This window comes from Perna viridis, chromosome 11 (assembly GCF_037379345.1).
Source record: "Perna viridis isolate PV_CMFRI_1.1 ecotype Kerala chromosome 11, ASM3737934v1, whole genome shotgun sequence".
Classification (NCBI taxonomy): domain Eukaryota; kingdom Metazoa; phylum Mollusca; class Bivalvia; order Mytilida; family Mytilidae; genus Perna; species Perna viridis.
The window spans coordinates 12,394,639-12,415,068 of NC_142455.1; the positions used below are offsets into that span (position 1 = coordinate 12,394,639).

Sequence of the window (20,430 nt, forward strand, 5' to 3'; positions counted from 1 at the left end):
ACCTGAGAATAATTTTGTAAATCGTTAATTTCAGAACGATGGCCAGTGCTCCTTTAAGGTTATATTGTAGAGTGCGGTTTGGCCATGGATGTAACATGTTTTCTGATTGGATAAAAAAAAACTTTATTCATTATCTCCTAGACCAAATTTTGTAATGTTACTGTGACGTCATCAGCATTTTTTGCTGATTTATTCCTTAAATGTTAATACTTGAATTAAATTATTAGAAAGGAATATATTAAATGCTTTTGTTAATAAAATAAATTATCGTTTTGTTTGATTTGAAATAGAACAAACCCATAAAGTAATTTGCTTTTTTCTCTTAAACGAAAGTCGATTGAATGATTTTAATGTTGTGGTATCCGTCACCTCAAAAAATCCTAGACCGTTGAGATTAATACTATAATTTCATTTGTCATTTGACAACTCGTCAATGTTTTTTTTTTTTCAAATAAAATTATAACGTAAACAAGAATAGTCGAAACAACAGATAACTATGCGTAAGATTGTTGAATGTTTAAAGGAAAATCCTAGGAACCGTGGCTCAAACGAAAAACATAAACCAGGGATAACAACTAGACAAAGAAAATAGGTGCACAACAAAGAACATGCAATGACCAAATAACGCATAGCAAATGGTCATTTTCACTTACCACTGGAAGCATGGTACATTTATACTTAGTATATACCTCTTGTTTAAAACAAATGAAAGCCATTTCTAAAATTTTAAATGAACTGATATACTTTTAACATAATGATATATATATATATAACTATATAAAACGAGCATGGATATGGTGAATATGTCAAAGTGACAACAACACCACAATAAGAAATGTCAGCTATCTATTACCTGATCATCGTTTCAATGTTATAGTTGCAATGGGACAAAATATGCATACCTTGTACATTGTTTAAATGTAGAAGTATTAGTTGCTTCAAGATTGAAGTTATCACTCTTTTGTTCACTTTTTAAGAGATATATTTTTTTCCTAACTTAAGAAGCTAAGCAGAATAAGATAACATTCATGGTAGCGCGCAATTTTTTATACTGATATTAACGATGATATCGCTAAATTCATGATTGAATAACATTGTTATGCAACTTTTCACAATACAGCATACAAAAAACAATGAACAATGTTCTTTGAATAAAATGTAAATTTCTATTTGCGACTTTAATTTTATGTGCTTATTTTGGCTAAAACAAATAAGATTCCTCGGAAAACAAATTTTACATTTCACAAGTTTCAAAGTTAGCATGACAGCATCTAAATGCATATTCTGAAAATAAGTAAGGTAAAGTACTATACAAACAAAAGCAATATCACTGCCATCCTTATCTTAACGTAAAATTTAGTTCTGAACCAGCTATATTCGAAAAACCTATTGATTATATGAGAATATATGCACCTAAGATAAACATTTGATACGTAATTCACATCATCCTAATGGATTTTACCGTTAGTAAATATTTGATAACTACAAAACATTTCTAACCATGACGGAATGAATGAATTCATTTTAAAGTTGATGCTGTGGTTTAATTGCTTCGTGTCATACAACTATTTTTGAAACTGTCTGAATAATTGATAAGCTCTAGTTCCTACATGTAAACCATGAGGTAGAATGTACTTATTACTTTACGCAACATAACTGCGCATATTTCCGGTTTGTACAAATATTCTGATCGAATAAAAAAAATTTCGATACTGTTTTAGGCAGTTCCATGCTTCTGTCTTGGTATATAGAGTCGTTATTATTTGCTTCTGTTTTTCAACAGTCAAAACCGAAGAAGATCACAACTATTAATGTGAAATATTAAAACTATGTACTGTATTCAAAAAGCTAGTATCGTCTGTACACACTTTTTAATTTATCAATGTTTGCTAAGCTAACATATTTTTTGTTGATACAATTCAATATTTTTATAGAAAAATATAGTTCTGGAATTAATAGGAGTATAAGAATAGGTCACGCTAATACACTGGAATTGATGTATTGAAGGGATGAAGTAGTTTTCCAGTGCAAGCACTAAAACTGTATTTAATTTTCTTGAAATATAAAGAATTGTTGTAATTACGTAATTAAGTAACACCTTTGGGTCTCTTGGTTTTAATTAAATGCACACCAATTAATCTTGATGCTTTCAATTATTATTACATAATGTAGTGAACCACTGAACCTTCACAAGGTCACACACTGCGCTTATGTCTTCTCGTGAATATTAAGATTGAACGGAGATGAAAGAAATTGGTTAATTAAATTAAAAGCTTCTCTTCTTTTAGACAGATCTTCATTGTTTCATTGATGAAAGACTTTTTTTATGATTGCCTATCCCAATATTGTCTTGGAGATCTAGAAGATTAGGTTAGACAATTGTTCACAATGCAATGCAAACCTCAGGCTACGGCAAATAAGGAAAGGATACTTTATTGGTTATCGGGGGCCCTAGAAATCCAAAAGTGACATAAATAACACAGTGGAATTGTAGCAAGCACAGCTCGAACTGTGTCGACAACGCAGAAAAAAATCTATCTTTATGGTCCAATGCACATGCAAGTTAGAGGGATGAAAAATAACTCACAAATTACACGCATAAATCATCACTCAGAAGCAGAATGTCATAGAGATAATGTCTTTTATACTTGTTATAATTTGTCAAGTTTTGTTTATGGAAGCAATATTCAGAATAGTTTTTGCTTCCCCTAACAAAATGTAATCGAGGGAACCAAGATTTTAGCAGAAATCAAAAGAATGTGATCCAAGGATAAAACTGATACATACAAAAACGAACATGACACGTGCGGAGAATCAAAGTAAATGAGCAACTCGGAGCACTTAACAGGTGCACCGGTAGGTTAAGCGTCCTCTGCTTTTCCAGACACATCCGCCGAGTGACTGATAAAATGTCAAGTCTGGGATAGGTAGACGAAATAGGAAAGGACAATTATGACACGACGAATAAGTCAGTTGTCATGGTGCAGATGGATACGCCGTAACGATCCAGGAATTTATGATGACGACCGGCAAACTTTGGTAGAACGTACGAGTTGCGATATGAAACTGTCCATTTTTCATCCCATCATTTTTTATAGGAAATGTGTTTATGAAGATGAAATAATAAACCTCTTTTTTACAGTATCATACATAATAGACATAAATTTTTGAATACCGATATGACTAGAATATTCCGGAAATAGTCAATAAACCATATTTTATATTTATAAATGTATATGTTTTTATTTTTATAGTAATTTTGTTAATAGAGATATGTCTTACTGAATTGTGTATTGATATCTCAATAACGATAGAAATCACCATCGATTAGTTAAATATGAAATATCGAATATATTATTGTGTTAATTTGATGATTCGCCGATATTGATATTATATTGTGGTTATTTTCCTATACCGGTAAAATATAGTCTGGTTCCTGAACAAAAATTTATTTCAGATATCTTATTGAGAAGTATTTAGTTTCTGAATAAAATATCATAGAAAATGGGAATATCGTGTACTGTCTTGATTACTGATTCAACCAAATGTGTCTGGTGGCAATTGTGTGCTGCCTGTAAGTATTGAAATATATCGGACAGAATTACGGGAGTGGAAGCGGACCGGTAAATGTGCTATTAAACCTCGCTTCGCCCACCATTTTCATCAGTAAGAGTCAGGGACATTGTGGATGTTCCAACTTGTCGTTTATTTACTGTAAAATTGTAATTTTGTTAAATTGTTTTCCTTGTACTATCATCTAGAATTTATCTGTTCATTAATTGACGCAAAAAAACAAAAGATTTAAAGAAATTTTATTTTTCAAATTCAAGACGTGCCAGATCTTTTAAGTGAGCTATACTTCAGTCGATGAGATATAGGCTTTGACATTAGTAGTGTATCTAACTAATCACATTACCAAAAATTCATTATTAGTTTTAGGGTTATTTTTGAATAGGGTGATTTATTTAGGAAATTGATTAGTTTTCTCTGTTCTATTCTTCACAAAAAAAAAAAGGATTGACATGCCGTCTTCTATTTTATGTTTGCCAAGGAACCCATTCATAGAAATGAGAAAAGATATTTGATCGTTGAATACCTTAAAGAGTATTTCTTAAGTTTACCGTACAAATTATAAAAGTATCTTCAATGTGTCGCTTTTAAAAATATTTCCGTGATTAAGAGTAATCAAGGGAACCAAGGTTATAGCGGTAATTAAAAGAATGTAATCCAGGGACAAAGACCAGACATGGAAAACAGATATACACAACACAGAACATAAAGTAACTAAAGTCATACATACGAAGTAACAAAAGTAAATGAGCAACTCGGACTCCACTAAAAACTGGGAGAGCATGGGCCAGGTGCACCGGTAGGGTAAGTTCAGGATTTTGTTTTTTCAAAATTTGTTTTTGCTTTATGGTTACTCTGGTAATCATAGAAAAGGAGTTCTTTCATTACTTATCAATACGTTTCTATATTAGATGCATTTTAAAGTAAAGTCACAAACGATATTTTACAAAATTGTTGAATTGTTAAAACACTCACGTAGTTATGATAAAATTGCAGCAATTGTCCAAGTTGCTGTATTTGAATTCCGCAAAACACGCAGAATAAAAGATATAGAACGTTCACTGTCTATACATAAATCAATGCATCTATAAAGCAACAATATGTGTCATACAAGTATAAGATACAGAATTACTACAAATTAACTGTGAATTATGTTATTATTATTTTCTTGCAAAATAACGGCCACTTTCAACTCAAAACATGTGTTGTAACTCAATCTGACTAATGCTCTCTCATCTTCATTTCAATTATACAACACATGGAGTATCCGATTGCAAAAATCATGATAAATTACTTTTTCGTAATCGGACACGTGTTTTAAGCGGTAACATAATATAGCATTATATATACATGCATGCGTAAGAGAATATCAGCCAATCATGAATGGATAAACACTGTTATGAAATAACTATTAAAAAATAAATTTAAATAAAGTAAGATACAAACTAAAACATCATTAACGATCACCTCCTATCCATAATTGCGCGATTTCACGTAAATTATGGATTTCTTATCAGATTTGCATGTATGCTCACAAGGGAAACCTTTAAAGCAACACCCAAGTGATGAAAACAATAATGCATCTAAATCTGATTTGACGACCATGAGTAAAATACCTCGTTTTTATTCCCTTTCTTGACACGAAGTTCTGATGGATGTCGGTACTGCCATTTGTTTTTAATGATTTATCTACTCACTAATTTTGTGTAAAACAGTACGAAAATTTAATTTCAACAATTTTTCAAGTCCAGAGGTTCCCGTAATAAGATAACGATACGCTGAGTTGCAGACTGCTGCCATTAATTGTTTGGTAGATAATAAAGATATCCCATGTGTACATAGTGCCTGGCCTCGGGTTGAAGCCCTTATATATATGTTAATTAATCGTGCTACAAAGCAGGTGTTACCATGTTATTGAATTACAATCTCTGGCGACTGTAGACAAGTATGTTCACTGATCGAAATATAACCATTTTTTTAATAAAACGCTCGCTTTTGTTTGTGTTCGGTTAACACAAGTTCAAAACATATTGAAACTGATATGAATGGACTTCATAAAATGTATGGTTAACACAAAGTTCTTTGTTGTCTGTTTTCCATGTCCAGTCTTTTGCCTTGGATTACATTCTTTTGATTTCCTCTAGAATCTTTGTTCCCTTTGATTACTCTTACTACATTTATTTGTAGAAAATATATTTACATGTTGTTATGTTGTGATAGAAATGGTGAATTGTAAATATTGCACCATTTTGAAATCAAGGATAAACGAAATTATCTTCCCAGTTCTACTGTTTTGAAAGTTGCGGCCTCATTATCGATAAGGTAATTGAGGATGTACAGGTTGAAATATATCGTGTTTATAAATCTTTTTTCTCAGATCCTTTGTTGTTTAAAATAGGTAGCTATATATAGTGGCTTTGAAATATACATTCATTGAGAATTGCTACAATATTAACCCTTGAGTTCATTTTTGAATCCGAATTGCCTTTTTATGTAAAGCTAAGTTAATTGTCAAGTGATGTGAATACGTATTTACAATGAAGACTTTTTAGCAGTAGAAAAAAAATAACGCATATGAACTTCAGTTTCATTTGTGCAATATCGGTTACCGCGAATTCTGCTTACTTTATGTAACTTCTCGCCTATTCAGAAATCGCAATATATAAGGACTTAATACAAATGTTTCAATAACATCCCATAACCAAACAAAATATGCCTTTTATAAATGTATCCTTTACAAAATGGTCAACTAGTAACCATTGGATAAAATTTAATTGTGTATGAACTGAAAGTACATCAATCGCAATATATCTCGTATAACTAATGTTCTTTTTAAAAGTTAAAAATGAATTAATTTCGCAATTGGAACTAATCTACTTTTACAATACACAGTCGAACTAAAATCAAGAGGCTACCGGGAGCCTGAATCGCTCACTTGGTTAAATGTTTGCCTATCAAGGGCAATGACTCTAACAATGTTTTGTCCGACAATTTTGGCTTAAGACCATTTGGCGGGACTCTAATAAGGATAACTTCATTTGAATATTTCTTTATCTTTTATAGTTTTCAAGATATTGGTTGAAAACTGCTAATTGCACCCTTTTTCCTTTCGAGGGCAATATATCTAACAAGGAGTTATCCGACAACTTTGATCTTTGCAGACTTTTGTAGGCCTTATCACAAGGATCATTTCAGGAATTGAAATAATTCGACTAAACCTAACGGTTTGGAAATATATGAGAAAAACGTCTGACTGACCCCTTTTGTTCTATTTCTTTAGTAGCAGCGGTCATATTTTTCGACAGATACCGCGTTTAGTTCCAAATGGTCTGGTAGTTTCAGAGGAGGATACTTTTTAAAGAATAACATTAATAATGGGGATAAAATGTCGAAAAAGGGTAATATTACTAACATGACTTCACAAATTAAAACAAACATTTGACCAGAGAAATATCTCAACATACTTAACATTTTTATTTAGTCAGAATTGAGCTGAACTAAATAGTTTATGAGATACATGCGAAAAGCTATGTTTTTATTTTTAAGTAGCAGCGCTCATATTTGTTCAAAGGATCAGAAATCCGCACATTAGCTCTGCGCAAAATGCCCTGAGGAACATTCATACCAAATTTGGTTCCAATTGGTCAAATAATGTCAGAGGAGAAAATGTTTGAACAAACAAAACGTCTAAAAAGGACGGTAAATCAAGCATGGATTCACAGATTAAAACGAAAAATTGACAATAAATAGATCTCATCTTTATAATGCGGAACACTTTGAGACCGGTGAAATCAAATACATCGTTATTTCATATTCGGAAATATTTAGATCTTACAGCAACTTGCTATTCCACTCTCATATCATTTTAATATGTTTGCATTATCAGATTCATAATACTTTGTACTAGAAAAATAAAGATTTCAATCGCTCGTCTTTACTACGGAATAGAATTTTTTATTATTGAGCAGTATTGCTTCCTGTCCTGAGATAAAGTTTCTCTGCCATAATAGCAGGCCATCAACATATATGAAGTATTCCCAACACAAAATATTCAACTTAATTAATATTAAGTAAAACTATCGTCCCTGAAAATCTCCGCCATGATGCGTAATAAAAAGACACTCTGTTTGATTTGTGATATGGGTAACAAATATGACTTGTTAGAAAGTCACGATTTGTGCATGCCTATTTGCTTCGTTGAAAAAGACAACTTTCTGCTTAAATTTCAACTTCGCCTAGAGTAAAATACACGTTATGAATTCTAAATGACTGAGTTTTGTGTCACGAATAAGGTGAACACGCACAATGATTTTCGTATCCGAAGTCATTACAGTGAATACGCTCCAAGCCGAATATTGAGTAACCAGAAACCTAGCTCTAAGATCATTCTTTTCAATTTCAATTTATTTTCAGCCTTTTCTGTACAATAGAAATATCTTTGTCATATATATACCTGTTGAATTGTTATTAGAGAGTTTCCAACGTTACATTAAACCATTAGCACAGTAGTAAATGAGACACTAGCTCCAAGCATTATCATTTCATTATTTGTAGACAAAGTAAACTATAGTTAATTTGCTTGTTTAACTTTTATTACAAAATACAGATAACGAATTTTATTCCTTACGTTATAAACATGCAATACTAAAGAGGTTTGATCATTTGACTGTGTAGTGTTGGAGACAGTTAGAATCAGGCAAAATTGGAAAAAAATATTCATGCTCAAAAATTATCCAACAATTCGACATAATGTTAGGTCTATTGAAGATGAATTGCTAGCTCGTTTGTCTTGTCTCAGAAGTGGTAGAGGATAGAGAAAAATGCGATCAAGTTACAATAGAATAACAAGTGATTTATCTCTCTTCAATGATTCAATGCGTACCTCCAACATACTGACACTTACAAAAAATGATTACCACATTTCAGATTACATTTTGAATAAGAAGACGTGCTTGTTTTCCACCGAAAATCACCCGCTTTATGATTCTTATAGAGAAAAGAACCTCAAACTTAAAAAAAAAACTTTCCTTATAAATATAGTCCATTTGATTGCTGTAGTAAAAAGAAAGACGCAATTATAGAAAAGTTATTTGCCGGAATTCAGATTTGGTATACACATTTTTATATAATGACCACTACCACCATTAATCAATCAATTAAAGAATGTCCCTATCAGTATAAAGGCTCAGTTGGTAAGTATATCCATTTTTGTCAATGTCAGTGAACATGTGATAATAATATCTATTTGACTACAAAGACCGAAGTCACGCGCCCATGAGCTTTTTGATGTATATAATGAGATTGTCAAATTTGAGATAAAAGTATCATGTAAGATTGAACACAAGTCAAGCTACATATACATCAAATACATTTAATTTTCTATTTCTGAACATATTTACCAGTTATTTTTCTGTATACATTTACCTGACCAAGTCCACTATTACGAGTGTAAGTTAAGATTAAATTTGGAGAAACGGTGAAATTTTTGTCTTATAATGCTATAATTTTGTTCCGTAAATGATTTCTGAGTTAACAGATAGTTTTTCATATATTTTTAAAAACACCTAAAAAACATAGGCTTCTCACGTGTTTTATATGGTTAAGACCGCCATGAAAAACATATGAAAACATATTTTTAGCACAAACAAATTACAATGAATATCTTACTATAATTATTAGACTTTATCTTGTTTTAGTGTACGAAAAAGTATGGTTTCCATACAACTTTTAAAAACTTTTTTAAGAGATTTTTTGGGAACAAAAACATAGATTTCTGTATCGATCCTAAACATATGTTTACATGTGCTTTAAAACATAACAACGTCAGATATAACTTTTCGGAAACAAAAATCATGAAAAAGTACCATCCCTGCCTTTTAGAAATAAACGATTTACACTTCAGTGTAAGTTAATAGATGTGACCTCTGTACACTTTATAATCACTTTGTGTGACCTTCATGCCGGGATGTTACCTTTGAGTACAAGTGACCTTTGTATACGAGATATAAACAAATATTACATGTACCTGTTCACTATACATTACCGGATGTGACTTCTCTGCAAGAGATATATACGGATGTGACCTCTGCTTACTTAATGAACAAATTATGACCTCTATAAAGGAGATATGTTTGAGAAAAAGGGGGTCATCCTCAAATTGCCCACAGTAGTGAGCCAAACTAATTTTTTGGCTAGAAATTAGTTTGGTTTACTAGTTTAGCGACATCATTGTATACACCAAAGGGTGAATTTTAAATATATATATATATATATATATATTTCAATATAAAGTGGTGAATCAACCAGTCTTACAATGAATAGCATATCATAAAATATTGATGGCTTTTGTTAGAAATAGAATGTTTAATTTCTATAATTAGAATCGAGTTTATGTCAAATAGAAATTCATAGAGAATATGCTGAAGGCTTGATGAAATAAAACTGTCATTACGGAAAAATGGCACTCTAAAGTTTCATATCACTGGACTTCGTCCTGTACAAATTATAAAAAGGGAGTTTAAATCTATGTTGTGACAGTATACGATGGTTTGATTAGAGTAATCAAGGGAATTTCATGCATGAGATCGATGCACCAAAATATCAGGGGAGCTCCTTCGTATGACTCGTTTAAATCATATAATTTTTTATACGTTTGGTCGTTTTTAAATACATATTTGAACTCCTCAAGTTTTATCAATATCAATAGCATTAATAATTTTACCCAGTGATCACCACTTTTCTTTTTATAATACCATTAAGCATACTTTCAAAAATGTTATTTGGGAAGTGTTATTACTTCAGATTTTTTTTTTAAAAGAGTAATCAAGGGAACCAAGGTTCTAGCGGTAATCAAAAGAATGTAATCCAGGGACAAAGACCAGACATGGAAAACAGACATTCACAACAAAGAATATAAAGTAACTAAAATCATACATACAAAGTAACAAAAGTAAATGAGCAACTCGGACTCCACTAAAAACTGGGAGCATGGACCAGTTTAAATGATGCCCTACTAAGACAAAACTATGGGAAATAAAAAAAAGTACTTTTCCCGCCAACCTTTTTATGCTTACATCTAAAAAACAATCACATTGACCCGTCATTTTTTTCTACTGGTATTGCTATAGCATGAAATATCTTTAGAAAATTCACAACCCTTTAAACCCCTTGTTATTCTTATACAGAGTAGCAAGCATCCGTAAGTCCTCAAGGCGTTCATGTTTATGAAAAAACGTTCTATTTCTAATAAAAATGGAATGAGGATTTTTAGTGTTTTCGTTTCAGTAAATCACTGTTTTTATTTCGTTTTCTTGTTTACTACTGGATTGTCTTAAATTGCAGAAAATAAGGATAGACAAGCACTCCTCGTTCATTAATTCATTTTTATTTCATGATATTTGTATTACCAAGCATGTCCGATGTGTAAATGTGAACGGACCATGTGTTTCATGACATAATTTCCCTGGACAGTCCTGAGAGTATTACTTTATTACCACTTTTTCATCAGTGTACAATCTACCAGTTTATTATTATTATTATTATTATTATTATTATTATTATTTTATAATAAAACATCGATATAAAATTACTATAATGCAATTTATTCATTGGTATTTATTTATGTTAACCCTTTCATTACTGTTTATTTTCCATTGGAACGTACATATTTTCCCTAACATTTTATGAGCAACTCGGCGGGAGTTTCTAGAAAAGCAGAGGACGTATACATGGCGATGCACCTGGTTCAAGTATTCTTTAGTGGAGTCCGAGTTGCTCATTTACTTTTGTTACTTTGTATGCATTATTTTAGTTATTTTATGTTCTTTGCTTTGTGTGTTTGGTTTCCATGTCTTTTTGTCCCTGGATAACATTTTTTTTTATTTCCGCTAGAATCTTGGTTTCCTTGATTACTCTTTCAAGAATGTCAACGATAGAAGCATTATGGTCAGTCGTAGATGTTATTATTGTTTGGCGAACAATAAGGTTTAAACGTTGATAACAAAATATACTCGACTCATTGAAATAGTCATTTCACTGAAGATCAACAAACAGCAATCAGAAAAGTTACAATGAGATATTTACACAATGAACTACAATTATATACACAACAACTGAACGACATATAAGATGAAACATCCAAACATCCAGTGAAGACGGAAAATACTGTGCGCTGACGGTATAGCTGTTTTCAATCATATTAGAACATATTTCCTATAGTTTAATTGGCGTGACCACCTAAATGGTCTGGTGGTAGCGTGATAGCTTCGAAAGCAAGAGGTAAATTAGATACGGATGGATCGAAAATTAACATTTGAAGTAAAAGACTATATGCGCAGCGCAAAAGTTTATAGGACTGGCGTGACAACTAGTTTGCTCGGAGACAGAATAGTATGCCCGAATGAAGATGCCTTCTTGCGGGCGTCTCTGTAAGCTAGCACGTTGGAATTCCGTATTTGTACAATGCAAGAATTGTTTGACTCATCAAACTTTCCTTTCTTCTGGAATCCATGATTTATCTGCCGTAGGACGTAAAACTACAATTAATTTTTCCCTCTATCTTTCTATCGTAAAGATGTGCATTGCCTTTCAAAGATTTCATTAACGCGAAATGTTCTTTAATGAGAACGTTTTAACCGTAAAAAATGTGTTCAAAAAGCAATTTAATCTACAATATCTTTTAACTTGTGGATTTTAATTTCGCCGTGTCACTATATATTTTATTGGATTTTAAATGCTGCTATTTGTCCTAATTTGTTACCAAAAATCGCTCAACAGTTTAATTAAACATACCATGAAATTAAAAAGTCGTTGAAATACAAATTCAATTTGAAACCATCTTTCAGACTACCTTTGCGCCAGTGGCTTTTTAATTGCTAGTGTCTGTAAACCATCATTCTATGGTTACTATACAGTGCTGTTCTTCATATGACTTTAATTCAATTCAGATGCCGTATGCATCGATATTTCAATGGTTTATACAAAATTAATCCATTACACACTGGGAATGCAGTTAGTTTTACTGTTAATCAAAAATGCATTATTGCAGATAACATTTGACACTAAAATTTTATCCAATATCAGTGAAATCCGAGATGCTACGTTAAATAAACAAACTTTCATAGTTTTAGGGTCTTTTACAGCTTTTTGTGTGGTATGGATATTGCCCATTATTGAAGACCTTGTGGTGACCATCAAACTTTTAACTGTTCATTGCCTGGCTTTTGGTGGATAATTGTCTCATTGGCAATGATACCACATCTCTTATTTTTATATTTCTGTCTTTTTATTATTTTTTTCATTTTGCAAGTTCCATAAAGTGCATAAAAGTTTTAACAGTTTATAAAATCGAACATTTCAAATTTATTGTTTTTCATTAGGAGAGAAAAAATGTAGTTTCCTACATATGTCTTTAAATACTTAAGTTTCTGCTCGTGAAATTATTTTGCAGTTATGTATACACTTCTCAAATCAATTTCTGGACACTGCAAAATATGTTTGTATTTATTTAATTTTAAAAGTTTTAATCTGCATTTATCTATAATCATTTTCTTTTGGTTTTGTATTCATTTAAATCAATTTTTATAGAAAAAAAATAAAAATCTTAACATTTAATACCGAAAACAAGAAAAAAAATTATGCAATTTATAACCAAGTTTGGGCTATCATCCACGAAGCAAAACGTTCGATAAAGGTAAACCTATAACATTACTCAAAGCACTCACGTGAAAAGTTCTTCTTTTGCAAAATAGTTCCCCAAAATGTGTTCTTATTCCAACTGTTTTTCTGTCGATCTGCCCGTTACTGCTGAACTCCAATGAATGGAAGAACTTCGTTATTTCTCCTGAGTTTTGTATACTGTTGTTTGATCATCAATAATTCAGCGAGGCAAATGAAAATGTATCGTACATTAAAAGCTCGGTTGGTAAATATTCATAAAGCATCCTATTGGTAAAGCTAGGCGCTATAGTTTCCAATGGGTAAATTCTATTAGAAAAATAAAACATTGTAGTGGGTGGGATTGGATGTATATTTTTACCATAGCATTACATGGAAACCCATGATTAGAACTTTGATTGAAATCAAGATATTTAGAATTTTATGTACCACTGTCATACACAAAAAAAATGTAAGATTTAAGATTTCCTCAATTTCATCCACAACTCAATTATTGTCCAATCAAACTACTAGAAAAAAAAATTGAGGACTTCCTCATGGATTTGGTGTGAATTATGTTCTGATTATTGTCAAGAATTAAGAAATAAATGACGGAAACTCGTGTTAATCATTGTTTTACCTCGGGCTGGTCATTTATGTCGCATTGTTATTCCCCGAGGGACAGCGAGTGGTTAAATAACGACATAAAGACCGGTAAAACAATGATAAAATGGAGTTTCCATGAATTATTTCGATTCCAATAGGACTAATTTAATCATATGTTTAAATAGACGCAGCCCTCGAGTTACACGAAATGTTGGTCATGTGTTTATCACTTTTTTACCATGGGTGTGGTCTAAAGAGGTTTGAAGCACATCATACTAGAATATAAAATCACTTTTTATCAATTTTTGTTTTGGCAAAACACAGTGATGTTTATAAATATGAGGGTTAGGAGTTCCAAACGGGTTTGGTTAATTATACATCGTACAACAAAAACTAAGTGTTGAAAAGGGTAAATCTTGCTGTTTTTCATAACACATTAATGAAAACTGATTTATTCAACGGGTCATGGGTTTCCTTTCCTCGTTTGTCTATCCCGGACTTGATTTTTTATGAGCAACTCGGCGGGTGTTTCTAGAAAAGCAGAGGACGCTTACCCTACCGGTGCACCTGGTCCTGGCTCCCAGTTTTTAGTGGAGTCCGAGTTGTTCATTTGCTTTTGATACTTTGTATGTATGATTTTAGTTACTTTATGTTCTTTGTTGTGTATGTCTGTTTTCCATGTCTGGTCTTTGTCCCTGGATTACATTATTTTGATTACTGCTATAACCTTGGTTCTTTTGATTACTCATTCACATCCATAAGAGTATAACAACACTCAAGAGACAACTTTGTATGAACTTAGTTGTACTAATAATGTTTTGACTAAATACATGTATGAACTTGTGTCTTAGGTGTAGACACCATTATCTACCAGCTACATGATCACTATATGCACCAAGAGTACAAATTAAGCGAACTTTCGTATTTAAATTTCAAGCTTTTATTTCTATTTTCAAGTGTGTTCCTGGACATTGAGGTTATTTCAAAAAGACAGAAAATTATAACAGCCATTCCTTATAATTAAATTTTGGTATAAAAATTCAACAAATAAATCATTTAAAAGGTTGATGCCGTCAGAGTCATATTACAAAATTTGGTCTATGATATGATGGGCAATTTTTTTTTATCCATTCGGAAATCATATTACTTTTTAATGTCAATTTTTCGTTTATAAAGGCAACCGAGGAGATCGGTGTTGACATTCCAATTTCGACTCCTTCCGTAAAGAATAATATAAAAATTACCTAAATAATAATCTTTTTATCAAGTAGCAGTCAAGAATCATGCAAAGTCTGTAAAATGTAAGCTTTCCAACCATGTATCATATTTTGCATGATTCTTAGCTGGAGTGCTATACTATAGCCAACATTTATATATGAATATTAAAATTTCCACCTAGTATTCATTGGATATTACTTGTGTGAAAAGTTTTGATAAACATACAAATTTCCAAATATCGTCCTAGTTTGTAATGTTGAGTAAATCAAGCATGATTTCATAATTTACCACGTCCCTAAACTTTTTACTGGTATTATTTACGTTGAACAAAGAGCACGATGATAGGATCATGCGTTGATGGCCTACGAACAAAAACTCCAACAAATGATGACAACAAAGTCATGGGTAGTTCATTTCGTCGTAATTACGGGCTATAATAGACAAATTATACAAAATTCATGCCGTTCAGACACAGTGTCACTTGTGGTATCTATGCCGTGTTTTTACTTCACATTCTGTTCATTTCATCCCTTATATAGCGAGAATAGATATGTTGTATAAGTCAAAGAGACAACAACCCCACCAGGGATGAAAATGTCAGCTCAAGGCCACCCATCGGTCTTAAATGAATGATTAAGAAACCCTCACACAACAGGGCAGTACACTAAAGAATTGATCCTATATACTCAAGTAACATAAAGACAAACTAAAGATGTAAACGAAACAAGATATACAGAGGCCAGAAATTCCTGACTATGGACAGGCACATAAAATGCGGTGGTCTTTAAGAACTTCTGCGTGATCACAACCCTCCCTTTAAAACCTAGCCACTTTTGAAAAAAATATAACACAATTAAGGAGCTGTCTTTGTAAGACTCATGCAAAGTTTTAAAACTGTGATACACCCCAAAAAAGGCTACATATTTTTATTTTTCAAATTAAGTTGCTTTTTGGGTCTATATTATGAAATAAGTAATTATGCATTTCAATTTGTCTACTCTTAGGAGATAATCAACATTTAAAATCCAATAGATTCTATTGTATTTGAGTGAGTTATCTACCTTAATTTTGAAATTTACAGTACATTGTATATGATTTTTATCTCCTAAAAACACGGTATATGAAAAACCGAATGTTAATTGCGGTTTACTATGGCAATTTAAAAAAAAATATCAAAAATAAAAATATGTAGGCTTTCCACCCATGGACCACATTTTGCATGATTCTTAGCTGGGATGTTATTTAATCTTTTATCTTTGGTATGCTTCATTTGAGAAAGAAAAAATAATTTCTTAAAATTGTCCAAGAAAACTAAATGTTTTGTCGCATGAATGTAAAAATCTGAGCGATATTTTTTACTGACAAGCTGGCGTAAAGTGAATTACAACGTTAAATACGGTTCATCGGAATTTGTTCACAGGTACATCATCTAAGACTTATGAAAGCACTCAAGCTTTGAATGGCAGTTAAGTACCGATTCTCATGAATTTTCGTGGTTACATGACAAGATTTACAAGCCCTTCTACAGTGCGGTAAAAAATCATTGTTCCCATATTCATAATAAACTTCGTTCCATTAATGAACTACACCAGATATTGTCTCACATGTTTTGTTGAAGTTTTTGTTGGCTTCCTAGGTCATGACAAGAGCATATATCTTCAACTGACACGACCTTTAAAATGAAAAATTAAAGATAAAACGATGCTTTAGATTTTGCTATTGAATGAATGGAAATCATATATACAGTCCTTTATATTGATAATGATTTTTCTGACTTAAATCATTGAGTTAATTGCTTTCTGATAAATCATTAAACAGCTTTATCGGCGTAATAATTATGATGGCATTAGTCATATTTCCATCGCCAATAATTTGGCCGTTTTTTGTCTACTGCTGTGTTTTACAATAAGGATGATCAAGTACAGAATCGTTACAAGCATATTAAATTGGAATTTTATTGTGTTTGTCAGTTCACACTTTTTTGAATAACTTAAAGTCATAGCTGAAACTGTAAACTTGTTTCAAATGCTTCACTAATGAATAAGTCATTTTTATTACTAAATTATAAGACAGGTTTAAAGTGCAAGTTTGCAGCAGAATGTTTGGAGGTTTGAATCGTTGTATGATGATATTGTATTATTTTAATTTTCCCTGTAAAATTTGCAACTTCCACTAAAATTGATTGCTGTCACTTAATGAATTATTTACTGAATAACTATAGATATAATTGAATTTTACTAAACAAAACAAGTTTGGTTCGTCGTTAAGTTACCACATTCAAAACCATTTAAAAAGCAAGTTAGATAATTCATGACTTTGTGTTGAGTATTTCTTGAAATTTACAGGCTTTTATGACTCATAATAACATATTTGATTTTATGATAACGTATCGAAAGTAAAATTGCTTACTAGTGATATCCCGCAAACCCACTTAATTATATGGTAATAATATAAACTGAGCCTTTACACAGAATGTTTTTATTGCCCGGGCAAAATTCCAACAAAACATTTCGTTAAAAATGAAAAGAGCAGTAGTAGGACAAACAGAAAGACGGACAAAAGGTGAAGTATTATACCAATAAACCCCCTCCCCTTTCAAGCAGGAGTATCCATATTAAAAAATGAAGTGCACTAAGACTTACATGTGTACCTCCAGGTGTCCTTTTTTTCTTTTTCGCATGGATCTTTTTCCCCATTTTGATTTATGCTTAGTCAGTCCTTCCTTTAAACTTTAGACATCGCTTTTCTATTAAGGTGGTTTTTAACGTCCTTGACTACTCTCTTCCGTGTCAGACAAGGACGAACATTGTCTTTCTAAATGTCTATTACTTAAATGCATATCATAGCGCACTGAACAATCTTCCGTGACAGACATCCAAAATTACTGTCAAACGTCATGTAAAAACTTGGCAAGGAAAAGAGCATATTGTAAATCCTTTAGGCTAAATATCGGCTAGAACTATATTATACTTTTAAATCTGAAAGGCAGCAGAATAGATGTTTATCAAAAGCAACGCCGACTGACAACTTTTTGTGAAAAAGTCAAACCGATCTTTTTTCTTCTTTTTTTCACCGTGTTATGGTTTTCATTTCCTCTTTCGCCTACCTCAGGCTTGACATTTTATAAGCAAATGGGTGTTTTTTTCTAGTAAAGTAGAGGACGCCAACCCTACCGGTGCACTTGGTCCATGCTCCCAGGTTTTTGGTAGAATTCGAATTGCTCATTTACTTTTTTTTCTTTGTACGTGTAATTTTAGTTATTTCATTTTATATGATGTGTGTGTATTTTTCCCTGTGTAGTCTTTACACTTGATTATTGTGATATCGATTCTGTAATTCTGGTTTTCGTTTTGTCTTTGATTTTTATATTTTAAGGATTTTTTCTGTCCTCGTCGGCTGTAAAGAATTAGTAAAGAATTCGATTTGTAAGATAACTCGGCCGAGCATTGTATAATATTATGATTCCGAGATATATTATCTTTCAAATTCAAAATATTTCAGCTATGGTTTAGAATTTCTGTAGTGATTGTAGGTACAATTTAAAACGTGGTAATGTTTTATAAGTACTTTTAGCTATTATCTATATTGGTTAGTATATATATTTTAATGAAAAAAAACGTTAATTTTTAATATCTGTTTTTGTATAAGCACTTGTATACATTCATATAAATGGATATATAGTGAAACAAAAGTACATTTCGTGTTTGTTTCATTTTTCCCCATTTTAAATTTTGTTCTAATATCTTGATGAAATTATGATATATAGTATGTCATCCTTGTGTTACAGTATGAGTCCTTCGCACATTAATTTGTCACGAAAAAACCTTTCACAGCATTCACGAAGTAAAGTACGATATATTTAATTGAATAATGGAAAACATATCGGGTTAACATATCTAAAGATCTGATTCATCAGATGAGTTTAAATATAAAAAAATATACAAAAACATATTAAATAGCTGAAATACAGTACATTGGCGATCAATGAAATGCGAGGTTTCCTCCAGCATGAAACAATATACGGTCAGTCTTCTCGTTTTAAGGTGAAAAGTTGCTTGCTTATATATCCATTTGGGAGAAAAGGCGGAGACCTCCAATCGAATACTCTTTTAACGATATTACTAATTGTGGTAGGGGTTAAATCCAGGTAAGTTGGAGGTAAAGAAATTGTTTGTTTGTTTGTTTGTTTGTTGGGGTTTAACGTCCGAGCAGCAATATTTCAGCTATATTCAGACGATGAACATGAAATTGATGATAAAATGAACATGAAATGATGATGAAATGAAAAAGGGATGGGACACAAGGACAACAGGGTCAACAAATTTTGATTTCCACTGGAAATAGGGAGAGGTGGGTAGGGTCGGGCAATTTAGCCTCCTGTGGTGGAGCCCTATGGTTCCTACTCCGGGAGAATACCACAGTAGGGTTCTTTAACGTTGGAGGCGCGTGGCATCTTTCCCAACACGGTGCATCACTATGGTTTGCGGTCAGGTTTTCCGTATTATAGCCTGACAACCCCAGCATGTAACATGCCAGGGATACCCCACCATTCAACCATCTGGGGCACACATCCCAGTTGCTCTGTGGGCAAAGCGCCCTAGCCCCCGGCTAGGGTTCTGAGCACTATTTAGTCGCCTTTTACGACAAGCTTAGCGCTGCTGCAGGCCTATTCTTTTAACACCCGGACCTGCACGGGGTTAGGAAATTGTCAAACAAAACAGGATGCAAAGGTTTATGGAATTCAATGTGTTAAAACATTGGTATGTTTTTTGTCTTGCGCCCACTGTGGACATCAGCCATGATATAAATTCATCATTTTTTACCTAGTGGAATGAAACTGATAAGAGTTCCACTTGTACTGCAGAAACATTTTGACATAAAACTCTGAGGTGTGATGAAATAAGGTAAAACAAAACGGACGCTTTCCCTAAAGTAAGGGATAAAAATCCAAAAATAAAATAAAGATTTAAATATTAATAAAGATTAAATAAATTACGTCTTCAAGTTGAAGTATATGTGCAAGATAATTATATATTCAAATTGTAAACAAAGACAGACCGAACTAAAGGTAAGGTCTGAAAATTCAGATTAATTGTTAGTACTAAATCGAACCTAATAAATACAAATAGTTATGTTTTCTATTTTTTAAAGGATAAAATGTTTTAAATTCTCAATATTTTCTTCATAACATTTTATGCCATGAAATGAATATGTTGAATCGAAATAGTGCAATATGTTTTGCACCAGTTAGTTGTAACAAATCAATAACCTCAAGACACTGCACATATATTTACAACTCATTTTATAATCTTTGACAGTTGATAATCATAACTAGATATCATCGAAATGAACGATTTCTGCAAGACGGGTAGACTTAAGGAG

At 32.1% G+C, this 20,430-nt stretch overlaps 1 protein-coding gene across 1 annotated transcript in view; it reads right to left on the reverse strand.

Moving 5' to 3' along the window:
• LOC148603010 (uncharacterized) overlaps window positions 1-13,425 on the reverse strand; it is a 36,021-nt gene extending 22,596 nt beyond the window's left edge. The window contains exon 1 of the mRNA XM_088553043.1: window positions 13,293-13,425. The gene's annotated coding sequence lies outside the window, so the exon portion shown is untranslated. The remainder of the gene's footprint in view (window positions 1-13,292) is intronic.
• Between the last annotated feature and the right edge of the window lie 7,005 nt (window positions 13,426-20,430).